General features: G+C 37.9%; 1 protein-coding gene and 1 long non-coding RNA gene across 5 annotated transcripts in view; one reads left to right on the forward strand and one right to left on the reverse strand.

Annotated features, from left to right (window-relative positions):
* Positions 1 to 16313, reverse strand: part of LOC109087857 (NUMB endocytic adaptor protein) — a 590428-nt gene that overhangs the window by 558834 nt on the left and 15281 nt on the right. The window lies entirely within an intron of this gene.
* On the forward strand, positions 10364 to 12492 carry LOC122140195. Its single transcript, XR_006156893.1, has 4 exons — positions 10364 to 10515; positions 11174 to 11191; positions 11634 to 11728; positions 12328 to 12492. It is a non-coding gene; the product is annotated as an uncharacterized LOC122140195 (long non-coding RNA).

The raw sequence follows: 16313 nt of genomic DNA on the forward strand, positions 1-16313 counted from the left end.
GGTGTTTGATTGTAATAATTTTAGGAAATACCTGTAAAATAACAGTGTTTCTCAGTAGAACTTTTAGTGCCGTCACTTTATTGAAGGTGTTTGGTCATTATAATCGAGGAAAAATCTATAAAATAACAGTTTTACACTGTAAAAAAATAATAATAAAAAAAAACGGGTCAAATGACTGGCAGCTATAGCTGCCAAACAAAAAACGTAAAATTAAAGTAAAATATATTTTACTAGCAGGAATAGCAGGAATACAAGATGGCAAGGGAAGCTTGATACAAACAGCATAGACATGAAAACAAGAACATGAAACAAAACCCCAAAACAGACATTACATATCCCCCCTCTAAGGGTGGCTCCAGATGCCCAAACAGTCCAGGAGGGTGGTGTAGTGGAGGAGGAACAGACCATGAAGCAGAGGGGGACCTGGGCCTTGAAGCAGTGACAGACCATGAAGCAGAGGGGGACCTGGGCTGTGGAGCAGTAACAGACAATGGAGCAGATCCACAGCAGTATGGAGCCATGGCGGAGCAGTCCTAGCATGGGGACATGTCGGTGCAGGCCTAGCGGGGAGCCATGGCGGTGCGGGCAGAGCGGGGTGGCCCGGCGATGCCCACAGAGCAGGAAGCCATGGTGGACCAGAACCATGGACAGACCACTTGGTCATGACAGGACAGACAGTGAGTTCTTGAGCGGCCTCCGTGGCCGTGACAGGACAGACAGTGAGTTCATGAGCGGCCTTCCTAGCCATGACAGGACAGGCAGTGAGTTTGTGCATGGCCTCCTTGGCCATGACAGGACAGGCAGAGAGTTCATGGACGGCCTTCTTGGCCATGACAGGACAGGCAGGGAGTTCATGGACGGCCTCCTTGGCCTTCCCTTGAGGTTCTGCAGTGGATGCCGCCTCCTCTGGAGGTACTGGAGTGGATTTGCGGTCAGGAGAGGCCTCAGGAGCAGACTCGTGGACAGGAGAGGTCCCCTGAGCGCAGTGTGCAGCTCACACGCTCAAAATGGTTACCGCCATTACTGTAAGCACTGAGGTCACAGGAACAGTCTCTGTGACAGCCATGACATGGCAAGACTCAGGCTTGGCCGGAGACTCAGGCATGGCGGCCATTTTGGCCGGGGTCTCAGGCGTGGCGGCCATCCTGTGTGAAGGCTCTGGCTTGACAGGCATGACATAAGCAGACTCAGAAATGGCGGCCATGTTGTGACGAATCTCTGGAATGGCGGGCATGTCGTGACGAGACTCTGGAATGGTGGCCATGTTGTGACAAGACTCTGGAATGGCGGCATGTCGTGACGAGACTCTGATATGGCGGCATGTCGTGACGAGACTCTGGAATGGCGGCCATGTCGTGACGAGACTCTGGAATGGCGGCCATGTCGTGACGAGACTGTGGACGATCACTTGAGATGTGATGAGACTCTAGCACAGCGGCCATTTTCCGAAGAGACTCTTGTGTGGTGGCCATCTTGCGATGAAGTTTTTGAATGGCTGCCATATTATAAAGAATCTCTTGTGAGACCGGTGTGATGTGAGCAGCCCCTGGTGTAGCAGACATGAGGTTAGCAGATTCTGGTTTGGCAGACATGATGTGATCAGGCTTTGACTTGGTAAACATGATAGGAGTAAACTGTGACTTAACTAGCATGTTGTGAGCAGGTCCTGGAGTAGCAGACATGACGTTAGCAGGCTTTGGGGTAGCAGACATGTCATGAATAGGCTGTGGCTTGGCAGGCATGACGTGAGCAGACCTCGTAATAGCAGGCGTGACATGAACAACTCCAGACATGACGGTCGGGATGTGAAGAGGCTCTGGTGTGCTGGGCACTGTAGGATTGTGGGGCTCCTTATCCACAAAACCCACAGTGTACGATGAGCCGCACAACAGCAGTGCATGATCAATGTATTGTTCCAGAGACCAGTTTATTTTTCCTCCAGGTAGCTGGGAACAAATGGGTTCATTTAATCCTTAACGAAAAATGTCCTTAAGGGCCACATCATTTAAAGCCACTTAATGGCACAATCCACAAAAGTCCTGAACATAATCCTCAATGGCCTGATTACTTTGACGAATGTGGAGGAGACGAACAACTGCTGGGTTCATATTTGTGGTCGTGTATTCTGTAATGAGTAGTCCACTGAAGGCAAGCGTAGATGAACCAAAGTGCAGTTTATTTTCAAAGTGCAATCCAAAATCCAAACATAATCCAAACAATAAACAAAGACTTGACTTGACTTGACTTGACTTGACTTGACTTGACTTGACTCACCAACAGCAGGTACATACGTTAACATTAATACACCACAAGGCACAAATGGCAAAAACATGAATACTTATAACAAACAATACCGGTCACATGACAAGAACAAACCAATCAGAACATGACACACTGTAAAGAGGAACCAATAGCAGGAATACAAGAGGGCAAGGGAAGCTTGACACAAACAGCATAAATCAAACTACAAAATAAAAGACAAGAAAACAAGAACATGAAACAAAACCCCAAAACAGACATTACAGTTAGGAGGAAGACTTTTTCTCGCAGAAAAAAATTTAAGGGTAATTGTATTTATTTATTGTTTTATTTTCAATTTATTAATAGTGAAGTTACATATTTTATTTAAATTATTTTATACGGATTATATGTGTGATCTGTTCTTACAAACTGTTGAAAATTGTTTATTTATTATTGACCTTAAAACCAATATCTTTCTCACATCACCATAGAGTGAGAGAGAGAGAGAGAGAGAGGGAGCAAAAATCCCCTGCCTTGGAATGCAACCGGACATCCGGGGCCCCAGATGAGACAAACCCCCAGATGTCAGAACAGACCATAAAATGTTTCACCCTAAGTTCACCTGTCACCGGATGGTCATGCACAGACAAGATTTGTCTTTCACCATGAGGACACCCGTTGCCGGATGGTCACGCACAGACAACATTTGTCTTCCGTAACTGATGAGATAACCAATAAAACAAATGGATGTCGCATACCGGAAGTCCGGTGTCTATATTACAAACAGGTGACCGTAACACTTGTCATAAGGTTAATCCCTAATGACATGATATATTACAAAAACAGATGCCATATCACAGCTGCCGATCATTCACGGATGTTGTAAATATCCAGTCATGTCAAGGCTGATGACATACAGTAGGTGGACATCCAAAACGTCGTTTCTACCGCCGCTCGTACCGCCGCCGCGGCGTCTGCAAAGTGCATTTGCAGCTTTTGACCGCTGAGTGGCGCTTTAATCACAAGTTTTCGAACAAGCGCATCAAAGCACATTTTCGCAAATAGATGTCAGCTTTGCCTCACCGAAGTGTTATATTTGACTGCAGTCGGGGAAATTGAAAGAAAAAATATTTAATATTCACAGATGAAAGTTTAGTCCTTATGAAGATATGTGCGTTTCTTAGAACGAATTCAAGCAGGATAAATGTCAAGCCTATGAGCCTGTGCTTATATTTTCTCTACAACATAATTTAGTTTAGACACATTTAAATAGTGTGCAGTATTATTTATATAATATGAATTATGTGTTATATTATTAAAAAGAAAATGTGGTTTACTTTGCATCGGAGCATTAAAAGTGGTAGCCTATTGTGAGCTAGGCTTGCGTGTTTTATAAATTATTTTCTTTATTTTTGTAAAACGTAAGGCACTGTATATTTTCGCTCCCATTATTTAGGCCTGAATTAAAACAAGAAACGAATAAATTAAACCTGCACGATTTAACTAAATCATTGCAACTCTAAAGAATGGATGGATTAATACAACGTCATCACTTATCAACAAAGTGCACATGATGTAAAAAAAAAAAGCGCCATTAATTGACAACTTCAGTGATTTTAAATAGAGTCTTCTTTGCTTGCTTTCATATAATTTAAGTAAAGTAAAAAATAAATAAATTAAATAAATAAAGAAATGGCAGCCGCATTTAAATGCATAATATAAAATGTATAATATTCCGTAAAATATCAGTGCAAGATTTGCTCTGCATGATGCTGAGTGCACGTGCAGCATTTATTCTTATTTGTCTACATATTTTATCTTCATTACCAAATCCCATTACAAATCTTGTTTGGTTTTATTTTGGATAATTGCATGTAAAAAAATTATTTACTTTGTAATGCATATGCAAAATGTGAATTATTATTCATATTCAAGTGTTTGGGCGAAAATTATTAATGCGCTTGACAGGGAGGCGCCCTCTCGATCACGTGATTTTTTTCCTAATAATGAAAATCTGGGTGTCTCACATACATGAGAAATATATCTACAGAAAGCTTGAAATGTCTTTTAAACGAATCAACTCAAAACGAAAGCATTATGTAATCTGTGAAGGTTGTATTTCTCTTTAAAGGCGCGTCCATGTGGAGAGAGTCAGCACTGTGAATTTCATCTTGCAGCCGACAAGAAAACATTATTTATATATATTGCCAGAATATATTAAGGCTGGATTATAGTTGTAAATTTAATATAAACTTGCGATTAGTTGAATAATGACAAATGAACGACTATAGAAAAATCTTACGTGGGAAGCAGACCTATTAAATACCCTCTAGACATCTCTGTTAAAGTTTTTAAAGAATTTCATACGCGTTTGCATAAATTCCTCTTTCAGAACGGTCTGTAATGGAGAGATGCCTTAACACTGATTTTTCCTCTGAAACACAAAAACGAAAGTTGAAATAAAATAAATATTTTATGTTTTGAGAATGATTGGGCTCAAGCCTCCCCCTGTGTGTTTGAGACACGCTGCCGAGCACAGTATGAGCGGAGCGCTGTTATTCTGACTGGGGAGGAGCGGATTTTTTAAAAGTCGGAGCGTCGTGGTTTTCACTCGCTCCAGCACCGCTCCATCACGAATACAATTCATGCCAACATCCCGTAATATAACTGCATATTTAGCAAGAATTCACATGATAAACATATTTAGCTATAGCTTGATACACATAATCTCTCTGATACGACGATTATAATGACGGCAATAGTAGATGGGTATTTTGCAGGATTTTTCTTGATGAATTTGTTTTGCTTTTGCTGATTATTTTCGGGTTAAAGCATGATTTAAAAAGATACAGCACATTCACACTTAATCGCTGTCGCAATAATGCATTCAAACAAATGTAATCTTACAGTAGGCTCCCAGCAGGCACACAACATCATATGACGTTAATATTAGATTAGATTTAGGTCGCGACGTCAGGTAACCAAAATTCAATGTCAAACGTCTAATGACAATGTTAAATTGACGTCCAAGACCAACGTCAGCTGACGATGATATTTGGTTGTTTTTAGGTTGTGTTATAAAGTAACCAAAATCCAACGTCGAGCCAACGTCTCAAGCCAACGTCATATTGACTTCAAATACTGATATTTAGTCGTCAGGTATGGCAACCATAATCCAAAGTTTCCTAGACGTCATAATGGCAACGTCCACACAACGTCAAATTAAAACATCATTTGATGTTGATCTGTAGTTAGTTTTAGGTTGTGGCATTAACTAACCAAAATCCAACGTCACATTGACATCAAATACTGATGTTTTGTCGTCAGGTATGGCAACCTAAATCCAACATCTAGTAGACGTCATTATGGTAACGTCCAATCAACGTCAAGTTATAACATCATTTGATGTAGATCTTTAGTTAGTTTTAGGTTGTGGCATTAACTAACCAAAATCCAATGTCGAGCCAACGTCTGAAGCCAACGTCACATTGACATCAAAAACTTATGTTTTGTCGTCAGGTATGGCAACCATAATCCAATGTTTCCTAGACGTCATAATGGCAACGTCCACACAATGTCAAATTAAAACATCATTTGATGTTGATCTGTAGTTAGTTTTAGGTTGTGGCATTAACTAACCAAAATCCAACGTTGAGCCAACGTCTCAAGCCAACATCACATTGACATCAAATACTGATGTTTTGTCGTCAGGTATGGCAACCTAAATTCAACATCTAGTAGACATCATTATGGTAACGTCCGATCAACGTCAAGTTATAACATCATTTGATGTTGATCTGTAGTTAGTTTTAAGTTGTGGCATTAACTAACCAAAATCCAACGTCGAGCCAACGTTTCAAGCCAACGTCACATTGACATCAAAAACTTATGTTTTGTCGTCAGGTATGGCAACCAAAATCCAATGTCCACAAGACGTCATAATGGTAACGTCCAATCAACGTCAAATTATAACGTCATTTGACTTTGATCTTTAGTTTGTTTTATAGGTTGTGACATTAACTAACCTAAACCCAACGTCGAGGCAACGTCTCAGGCCAACGTCACATTGACATCAAATACTGATGTTTAGTCGTCAGGTATGGTAACCAAAATCCAATGTATTCAAGACGTCATAATGGTAACGTCCAATCAACGTCAAATTATAACGTCAATTGACTTTGATCTTTAGTTAGTTTTTGGTTGTGGCATTAACTAACCAAAATCCAACGTCGAGCCAACGTCTCAAGGCCAACGTCACATTGACATCAAATACTGATGTTTTGTCGTCAGGTATGGCAACCAAAATCCAACATCTTGTAGACGTCATTATGGTAACGTCCAATCAACGTCAAGTTATAACATCATTTGATGTTGATCTGTAGTTAGTTTTAGGTTGTGGCATTAACTAACCAAAATCCAACGTCGAGCCAACGTCTCAAGCCAACGTCACACTGACATCAAATACTGATGTTTTGTCGTCAGGTATGGCAACCTAAATTCAACATCTAGTAGACGTCATTATGGTAATGTCCGATCAACGTCAAGTTATAACATCATTTGATGTTGATCTTTAGTTAGTTTTAGGTTGTGGCATTAACTAACCAAAATCCAACGTCGAGCCAACGTCTCAAGCCAACGTCACATTGACATCAAATACTGATGTTTTATCGTCAGGTTTGGATAAAATAATTATGTTTTTTCTTGAGGTATTGATGGCATAGTCCAAAGTCTGTCAAATTAAAACATCATTTGATGTTGATCTGTAGTTAGTTTTAGGTTGTGGCATTAACTAACCAAAATCCAACGTCGAGCCAACGTCTCAAGCCAACGTCACACTGACATCAAATACTGATGTTTTGTCGTCAGGTATGGCAACCATAATCCAACGTTTCCTAGACGTCATAATGGCAACGTCTACACAACGTCAAATTAAAACATCATTTGATGTTGATCTGTAATTAGTTTTAGGTTGTGGCATTAACTAACCAAAATCCAACGTCGAGCCAATGTCTTAAGCCAACGTCACATTGACATCAAAAACGTATGTTTTGTCGTCAGGTATGGCAACCAAAATCCAATGTCTTCAAGACATCATAATGGTAACGTCCAATCAACGTCAAATTATAACGTAATTTGACTTTGATCTTTAGTTTGTTTTTAGGTTGTGACATTAACTAAACTAAACCCAACGTCGAGCCAACGTCTCAAGCCAATGTCACATTGACATCAAATACTGATGTTTATTCATCAGGTATGGCAACCAAAATCCAATGTCTTCAAGACGTCATAATGGTAATGTCCAATCAACGTCAAATTGTAACGTCATTTGACTTTGATCTTTAGTTTGTTTTTAGGTTGTGACATTAACTAACCTAAACCCAATGTCGAGCCAACGTCTCAGGCCAACGTCAGATTGACATCAAATACTGATGTTTTGTCGTCAGGTATGGCAACCAAAATCCAATGTCTTCAAGACGCCATACTGGTAACGTCCAATCAACGTCAAATTATAATGTCATATGACTTTGATCTTTAGTTTGTTTTTAGGTTGTGACATTAACTAACCTAAACCCAACGTCGAGCCAACGTCTCAAGCCAATGTCACATTGACATCAAATACTGACAACGTCAAATTATAACATCAATTTATTCTTTTTTTTTTTTTATTATTATTATTTAATAAAGTGGTTTCACTTTATTTGATGGTCCCTTTTGAAATTTATGTTGTCGCACCTACAGTCGTGGCCAAAAATATCAGCACCCTTGGTAAATATGATCAAAGAAGGCTGTGAAAATTCAGTCTGCATTGATAATCGTTTTGAACTTTTATATAAAAAATTCACAAAAATGTATCCTTTCATTGGATAATAAGAATTTAAAACGGGGGAAATATCATTATGAAATAAATGTTTTTCTCTAATACACATTGGCCACAATTAATGGCACCCTTTTATTCAGTACTTTTTGAAACCTCCATTTGCCAGGTTTACAGGTCTAATTTTTTTTCCTATAATGCCTGATGAGGTTAGAGAACACCTGACAAGAGATCAGAGACCATTCCTTCATCCAGAATCACTCCAGACCCTTTAGATTCACAGCTCCATGTTGGTGCTTCTCCTCTTCAGTTCACTCCTCTCATATTCCGTAGGGTTCAGGTCAGAGGACTGGAATGGCTATAGCAAGCAGAAGCTTGGTTTTGAGCTCAGTGACCCATTTCTGTGTTGTTTTCGAGGTTTGTGTTTGGATTATTGTACGGTTAAAAGATCCAAACATGGACCATTATACGATTTCTTGCAGTCACTTACTGATTTTTTTATCTGTTGGTATTTGATAGAATCCATGATGTCATGTATCTAAACAAGATATCCAGGACCTCCAGCAGAAATATAGGCCCAGAAAATAAAAAATACAGCAGTATATTTCACTGTACACATGGGGTACTTTTTTTTTCTCTGTGTGCACCAAACCCATCTTGAGTGTTTGCTGCTAAAAAGCTCATTTTTTAGTTTCATCTGATCATAGAAGCCATTCCCATGTAAAGTTCCAGTCGTGGCTGATAACTGAATATGCTTTAGTTTGTTTTTGAATGAGCTAGGAGAATTTTTCTTGTAACCCTCCCAAACAAAATGTGTTGATGTAGGTTCTGTTTGACAATTTTTTTTAACGGTTTTCTGAACCAGAGACTCTGCTATTTTCTGCAATTCTCCAGCTGTGACCCTTGGAGAGTCTTTAGCTACTCAAACTCTCCTTATCATCGCACATTAGGATGATTTAAACACACGTCCTCTTCCAGGCAGTTTTGTAACATTTTCTGTTGATTGGAAATTCTTAATTATTGCCCTGATGGTGGAAATAGGAATTTTCACTGCTCTAGCTCTTTTCTTAAAGCCACTTCACCAATTTGTGAAGCTCAATTATCTTTTGCTGCACATCAGAAATACATTCTTTGGTTTTTCTCATTTTGATGAATGATTAAAGGAATTTGGGCTTTGTTTTCCCTCCTCTTTATATTTCTGTGAAACAGGTAGCCATGTCTGGATAATTTTATGTTTATAATCAAGCTGGAGTGCTCAAAATTGTGAATTTGAATGGGAATATACTTCAGAGATATTTTACTCATAAGAATTTCTAGGGGGGCCAATAATTGTGTCCAAAGAGCATTTGAGAAAAAAAACGTTTTCAATTCTTATTATCCAATGAAAGGATACATTTTTTGTGAATTTTTTTTAAATAAAAGATCAAAAGGATTAACAATGCAGAAGAATTTTTACACTCTTCTTTGATCATATTTACCAAGGGTGCCAATATTTTTGGCCACGACTGTACATACCTGCTCTCATTAGAGTGTTAGAATAAGTTGATGTACTTGCAAAGTTACTTGTAATCAGTAAAACATATTTTGGGAGACCATCAGAATTAAGAGTTAGAAATTAAGCCGACAGTCTATTAACACTGTAATGAGAGTTAGTTGACATGTAAGTGCAATTTTATATTGTCAATAGAATATTCAAAAGGGACTATGAAAAAAAGTGTTATGACTTTAATTTGACCCATGACCCATTCATGAACCATTGCAGTTTATATTAATTGATATACAATCTTTTTTTTTTGCAATATAATGCAATTCAAACACTCTCAAACCTGTTAAGACATATTTAGGATGATCAAAACAGTATTGCTTACTGGATTCTGGGCTGGAAAACATAAACTTTTTGATCTTTGTGTTGGAAAGTAAAGTGAGTGCATGCAGACAATGCAAACATTACTGTTTATTGTACAGTCTTGTAATTATGCAATATAACTCTAATTCCTTTGCTATAATTTGGTCTGTTCTTTATATTATTATTCTTTTTTATATATATAAAATAATTGATCAGATTGATTGCTGCTTCTTACTTGCATTTTTTTTTTTTTTATATTTAAAGTACATTCTAGTTAAAAATGTAAAATTACAAATCATTTCATATTTAAATGTTGATCTCATCCATCAAAGATGATTATGCTTCAACTTTTTTTTGTGTATGGATTTTGTGGATAAGCTCTAATGTACAGAATAATACAAGTTAATTTAAAGTATATTATTGTTTATTTTATTTGAATTATTATTATTATTATTTATTTATTCTTTTGCCAACCCCCATAATCCCATGCCCAAACATAATGCAACGCGGTGACATCACGCTATTGCGCCATTTTGCGACTACTTGGCGGTCTTTTTTTGAATCGGCATCAATTTATCAGGCGGCCTGCAGTGCACTTACAGCTCGAACTGTGGTGAGTATATCTGGAAATTAGATCATGTATAATGTAAGTGTTTATGCCCCCCTATATAATGATATTACTTGTAATACGTATCAAATACATCGAAGTGTTTTAGCTGTAAGACGATGGGTAGAGATAATTAATTAGAAAATGGTAACGTTAACTGTTATATCCCTGAAATAACGCCTGAGTCACTAAAGCCATCTAGCGCTGAAAAACAGTTCAAATAAAGTTTCAACTTAAGACGTATGTTTTTAATTATTATATTATTACTGTTTCGGATAATTTAACGTTAAGCTTTTCATCATGAAATTCCATCGATTCGATGCTTTTTTTTTCCTTCAATTGTGTCATGCGATTTAGTTATGCAGATATTTATAATAACTTAATATTCTGCTGTACAAGTTGTTTAATTAATTTGGGAGTAATTAGGCTATCTCCTTTAGCTGTGAGATTTCTACACAGGATGTAAAGAGGCTCCTTTTTTTTATTAATTTAAGCAAAAACAGCCTTTTCTACTACAAGCTCTAGTTTTATATTTGGGGTTCAAGTTTATCACTGAGGTCTATTATAGTATTTAATATTGTGTGATTTCAGGTGTTGTGGAGCTATACTATATGAGGTTATAACATTTTTGTTTTTGCTTTTATCTCCTTGCCATGGTCTGAAGAAGCCATATTGTTGTAAGGTATGTTTTTTGTTCATTTATAAATGAGCCGCTAGAACACTTATGTTTTAATATATTACATTAATTAGATTTTAAATATTAATAGATTGAAGGTCATTAATCTAATTCTTCTGGATTTCTTGTGTGCTCTTCTGTTATCCTATAATTTTGCACTTTACAGTTGCTAGCAAGGAGAAAATGAATGAAATTAATATTTACAGACCAAGTTGTTGAACTAGTGTTGGTTTTACATTTTGAAATGGCACAAAATCAGTTGTTCTGCAATAAGATAAAAACCTGCCAGTTTGGGTGAGCCTATGACTTTAAATCTAGTACCAACTGGAGGACCTGTATGATATCTGCATTATACTAGATATGATGAACACGTAACACAAACTATAATACCTGCCTCATAATGTGTCATGTATAATCAGTTATTTGGGCATTACTCTTGTATCCACAGGTTGATGACAAATGAGGTCATGGCCTGTTTCAGTATGAAGGGGGGGAAGGGGAAGCTTGCCTTCACCAAGATCAATCTGTACACTGTTGTCACAGGTAAAACAAAATTAACAAATAATACTAATATTAGCGTCATATCACTGTGACATTCAGGGTTGTTTAGTTTCTGTTTTAGTTGGTTTAGTGAAAACCAGTAACCTTGTATTGTAGGTACTCATCTGTCACACAGAAATCGCACAAACGTTCATATATACACTTCTTGCGGATTGGCAGGTCATTCCTGTTGTCAGCCTTTCTTTATTGTTCAGAACTCTAACAATTGTTTTTGCATTCTTAAAGATATGTATTAGACATTAAATGTTATTTTACCTTAAGACACTCTGCAAAAATACTGCAATGTGTCTTTGTTGTCATGGTTTTCTTTTGCTAGATTGTCTGCTTAGTGTTTGTGAATTGCATCACAAGCTGAAATATATTTTGATGACTTATAGCATGTACTTTACATTCATGTCTTTTTGTGATATGGTAGATTTTTTTTGTTTTTCTCAGAAACTGATTAAAACCCAGTCAATAGTTTAAGTGGTCTAAATGTATTCTGTGGAAGGCAAAGAAATAGTTAATGAGAAAATACAGTGATTACTGTAGTGCATCATATTCTATACTTATACATTTTCTTATTCAAATATTTCTTACAGATAGTGTCCAGAAAACATCAAAAGAAACGGGTCAAATATTGCAGCGGCCACCGCCTTTTGTTTAAAATATGCCCCAGCAGAGCCGTCGCAAGGAGGGTGAGAGGCCCTGTGCAAAGTTGACATGCGAGGCCCTCTACAATTTTGCGTGTGTGTGTGTGTGTGTGTGTGTGGTGGTGGGGGAGGTTGCTGTAGTAAGGCAAGGCAAGTTTATTTATATAGCAGATTTCGTACACAATGGTAATTCAAAGTGCTTTACATAAAATAAAGTAAAATAATCATGAAGAACGAAACTAAAACAAGCAATTTTAAAACTTTGGAAATGATTTAAAAATTGACTTGAATTTAAAACAGTTAGAAATAGAAAATGATTTTACATAAAATACAGTGTAGCGTGAACCAGACAAATTAAAGATTCGATCGGGAGCCTGGTTGAAACATGAGCCGAATTCCACAGAAAGGCAGGATGTTGTAAATCAACTCCCAGCACCACAATCTGATAACCAACCAACTCTTTCACAGAACAGCTTTCAACATTAACACCATTAGAACAATTATTGACAATTTCAATTCGAAGAAGAGATTGTCTAATTTGGGGCAAGTAATCGAAGAAATGGACAGTCTGAAACTCACATGTAAAGCCATGAGGGAGAAAACAAGATCGTTGGATTGACTTCCCCCCCACCTAGCAAAACCAGACTGAAATTCCTAAGGAGACCTGTTAACCCCTCTGGTCTCCACAGGACATATCCTTACTCCCCAGAATGGCCACAGAGAATGCCTTCCAATGCATATATGCACCAAAATGAACTAAAAAAAGACTTCTAAATGGATATCAGTCCATTGCTTAACTCCATATCATTTATGTAACCGACACATTTGATTTTAATGTTTCTAATCACTTATTGTGTATGTCTTTTTAAATAACTCTTGAATAGCTTAAGGGATCATATTCATGTTTAGTATGTGTGTGTTCGAATATTCTTGCTTGAAACGTTTCTGACCATCAGTTATTTGTCAAATGTATCATATTCTTGTTATAGGAATCATGTCCAAATTATACCCTGCAAGAGCGGGAAAATTCGGACCACGAGCTTGATAAGATAACATATGATTTATGAATGGGTGGGACAGACAATGCAACACCCTGAGAAAGGACAGTATCTAATTGGTCAAGACAACATTTGAGGTGTGGCCAAAATGCCAGTTTAAATACTCAGGACACCATCAAATTTTGCTTTTAGCTTTTGTCAAGCTTTTGCTATCAGTCATGCCGGCTTTTAGCTTTGCTTGTAGTTTAAGCTTTTAGTCATGCTTTTAGCTTTGCTTGTAGTTTAGCTTTTAGTCATGCTTTGTCATCACTTTTAGGGTTCTTCGAGCGCCGTTCCAGCGTGCTTCGGCCTGCACGCCTGCTGCTACTTAGCCACGATGAGAAGAAACACCACCTAGTCTCGTCAAACTTTACTTCTTTTCTTTTCCGTTTGAGAGTTTCGTGTTCTGAGTTAAGTTAAGAACTCAGTGCGAGGGTTAATTAAGTGATTAAATGGTTGTTCATGTCTATGCAATTTCACGTATTGCTGTAAACTTGGGATTTCACATTTTCATTCTCTTAAATTCACTCTTTCCAAACGTTCTATCCTCCTGCAACTTGTGTGAATGTGTGAGTGCGTGTGCTTATGTGTTAGATTAGTTTATATGTCTTAGATTTATCTAATAAAGCCTTATTTATATTGAAAAGAGAAGTATCTTGTGTTTTGTGCTCACAAGTTAATGTCTTAAACTGCCGATCTTGTTACTGTGCTAATTAATAGTGTTTTCACTATACTTTGGATATTAATATCCAGCGCAGATTTGATGTTATACGGCTCGTTCAGTGAATCGCTGGCCGTTTCAGTGATCAGCCGTGAAACAGTGATTCTGTTCAAATTCCCTTTAAAATCTTAAATGATTCCCTTTGAGCTAAATTGACCTGTTTCCCTTACAACAGTGAATACGTAAAATACAGTGCAATCAGGTCGGACATCGCACAGTGCTCATTAAATAAATGCACAGCTAAACAGATGAGTTTTGAGTCTAGATTTAAATGTGACTAGTGTTTTAGCACATCTGATCTCTTCCTGGAAGCAATGTATTTTGGTCCTAGGTCACTGAGTGACTTCTAGACGAGTAAAAGTACTTTAAAATCAATCCTAAATGTAACTGGAAGCCAGTGTAAGGACCTGAGGACTGGTGTGATGTGCTCAGATGTTCTGGTTCTAGTCAGAATCCTGGCAGCAGCGTTCTGGATGAGCTGCATCATTTTTGAAAAAAGATGTGGGAAGTGTGTCAAGATAGCAAGTTGACGATTTTAGTTGCTGCACTATGTCTTCCAAAATGTTGCTATCAATTGCTTCAAAATAGACAGTATCTTTTTGATTTTGCAGCCGAATCTGTCTGACCTCTGCATTGCTTGAGGATGTGCTAATCTCCTTCCTGATATTGATGATCTTCTCACAAAAGAAGGAAGCAAACTCATTGCATTTGCAGTCTGACAGCATTTCACTGGGAATCTGACTCTGGGAAACTGATTTCTGTCTGTTTGTTTTCTTACTGACTATTATTGGAGCAATATCATTAATACCATTCTTAACTTTTGAGTTAAAGGAATCAAGGAGAATATCAACAGAGTCCGCAAAAATACTTAGTGTTAAAGATATATCCTCCATAAATAGTACACTAGTGTTTCTCGTTAGGGCTGCACTATTAATCGCATGCAATTGTCATACGCGTCTCGTCAGTAAAGCTGGTTCTGTGATTAGCGCTTAATGTCCAGAGCCGTAGTTCGCTGACGCAATATCACGTTAATAACCGCATGCGATTCATCTGCGATTATGAACGTGATATTGCGCCGCTTGTCAGCAAACTACGGCTCGGTCTATTAAGTGCAGCTACATTTGAAAGCATCTCCTTCTGACAGAGACAGATCTAGATTCAGTGGTAGCAGAGATCAATATATCAAAGAAAATACAGAAGTGATCAGATAATAACAATGGATGAAATGTTTAGAGCCCTACTGATGATTAAATCTAGGGTGTGTCCACCCTTGTGTGTGGGTCCATGCACATGATGAATCAGGTCAAAAGTGTTTAGAACCGTTATCATTTCTTTTGTAGTTTTGTTTTCTGCATTATCTATGTGAATATTAAAATCCCCTGCAATAGCAAAACAGTCAAACTCTGAGGAAATCATTGATAACATTTCTGTGACCTCTTCAACAAAGGCTGGAGAGTATTTTGGAGGCCTGTAAATAATGATAAACAGAATGCATGGAGCACCTTTCAGCACAATTCCTAGATATTCAAAAGACAAGTACTGACCAAATGACACTTGCTTGCATTGATAGACATCTTTAAATAGAGCAGCTACATCTCCACCTCTCCTAACAGTCCTGCACACACTCATGAAAGTAAAGTTAGGAGGGGCTGCTTCATTGAGGACTGTTGTACTGCAGCTGTCTTCTAGCCATGTTTCATTTAGAAACATAAAATCCAGATTGTTTGTTGTTATAAAGTCATTGATTAGAAAATGATTAATATTTTAGTGAGCGAATGTTTAAAGATGCTAACTTGATGGCAGTGATTTATGTCATTACATCAATTTTATTTTGATGCATAATAGGCTGCAGATTAGATGAGTTTGCCCTTCGGCTTGAGATGGACTTAAACTTTCTGTCACATGATAAAACTGAAATAGAGAAAGCTACAGGCACACTGGGTTCCCGCTTGTTCTTTAAACATTTGTGAATGTTGATGCTATTATAGCAGGGACCCGACACACATCACTGAGAGCTGCTATCAGTTGTTTTTGGTTCACCTGCAGTGGGCCCTGGCGTTGTGGCAGCAGCCGGAGAGCTCTCAGAGGAGCAGGTCCCACAGGCTTTGGTGTTTGGGGGGCCCACTGTTTTCTTGTTGATATCTGTGGGCTTGCAACGAATGAGTGTGAGAGTTTAG

This window comes from Cyprinus carpio, chromosome B17 (genome assembly GCF_018340385.1).
Source record: "Cyprinus carpio isolate SPL01 chromosome B17, ASM1834038v1, whole genome shotgun sequence".
In the NCBI taxonomy this organism is placed as follows: domain Eukaryota; kingdom Metazoa; phylum Chordata; class Actinopteri; order Cypriniformes; family Cyprinidae; genus Cyprinus; species Cyprinus carpio.